At 36.4% G+C, this 1,413-nt stretch overlaps 1 long non-coding RNA gene across 1 annotated transcript; it reads left to right on the forward strand.

Annotated features, from left to right (window-relative positions):
- Positions 1-661: 661 nt before the first annotated feature.
- Positions 662-1,200, forward strand: LOC119281234. Its single transcript, XR_005138309.1, has 3 exons — positions 662-749; positions 840-894; positions 1,174-1,200. It is a non-coding gene; the product is annotated as an uncharacterized LOC119281234 (long non-coding RNA).
- The last annotated feature ends 213 nt before the right edge of the window (positions 1,201-1,413 follow it).

The raw sequence follows: 1,413 nt of genomic DNA on the forward strand, positions 1-1,413 counted from the left end.
ATTTTTCTATTTTCTTTGTTTCTTTCTCAATTTTCTTGTTCTTTTTGGGTTTCTTTGTTTCTTTCTCATGAAAACTGTTTTCCACTCTTTTGCATTGGTTTCTTTTCTCTACTTTTTCTTTGTGTCTTCCTTGGTTTTCATCAGGTTTTGTTGTTTTTCTTCTTTGTTTCTTTTCACCGCTTCTATTTCTTTTGTTTTTTGCTTTTTTTTGATAATTGTTTGGTTTTCTTATTTTTCATCGGTTTCCTATTGTTTGTTGTTATACTTCTTTTTTGTTTACTTCATGGCTTTCATATTTTTTTCTTCACATTTTTTCTGTGTCTTTTTTTGTTTCTTTCCAAGGTTTTTGATGTTTTTTGTGTGTTTCTTTGTCTCTTTATCGATCTTCACTGTTTCCCATTACTTTTGCACTTGTTTCTTTGTTTCTCTTTTTTGTTTTGTTTCTTTTTCAATTTTCATTGTTGTTTTTTGTTTGTTTGGGTTTTCATTTTGCATTTTTTTGTATATGTCATGATATTTTTTTCTAATTCTGTGGTGCTCGTCGAGACAAGGAAGAGTAGTCGGACGTGAAACAGATGAGAGGGACATCACGCCTTGGCTCGTCCTCCTCTACTCCTTGTGTGGCTCTCCACACGATTCCGCATCTGTAAGGTTGGTGAGTACAGCTTCAGCCTCGTTGCCATGGACGACAAGGTCTGCCTCGTCGCCATGGACGGCAAGGTCTGCCTCGTCGGGACGACCACACGCAGGTACACACATATAGATACCAAGATCGTTATTGATCTATCCATAAAATTTATATCCCGTTGATGCTGATCAACACATTTACAAATCTTCAGAGTTATGCTTTGAAAGTGAGGAACATGTAAAGAAGCTTCTCAATCAAATCTGGAGGTGATTTCGTGGGCATAATTCCTAATGCATATACAATATGGATTTGCTATCAGGAGTTGTAAAGGAGCTTTACAATCAAACCTCGAGATGATTTGTTAGGCATAATTCCTAATGCATATAAAATATGGTATGACCTCCTCATGGATTTGTTGTCAGGAGTTAATGTATTTTTTTGGACAGAAGCATGGGCCCACAACTTACTTGAAGTAAAATTTAAATTTAGCTTGGACACCTCTATTCTAAATCTTTATGAGTTGTAGGTTCATTTTAATTTTGTAGGAAGAAATATCAGAAGAATGCCTCCCGTGCCGTACCCATGCACAGGAGGACCGTTGCTGACGTCTAACCATTTTCCTCTCCCCTCCTCTCTTTGTTTTGTTAAATCCATGACACGTGAGTTTTAATCTTCACATGTCACACTCCAATCTAGCTCAATGTAATTAGTATTGCCATTCATGTCACTTTGCCCATGTTTGTTTATATATGCATGCCCCTGTTGCTGTCACAAGTTGATATTTA

Source organism: Triticum dicoccoides, chromosome 3B (assembly GCF_002162155.2).
Source record: "Triticum dicoccoides isolate Atlit2015 ecotype Zavitan chromosome 3B, WEW_v2.0, whole genome shotgun sequence".
Taxonomy (NCBI): Eukaryota; Viridiplantae; Streptophyta; class Magnoliopsida; order Poales; family Poaceae; genus Triticum; species Triticum dicoccoides.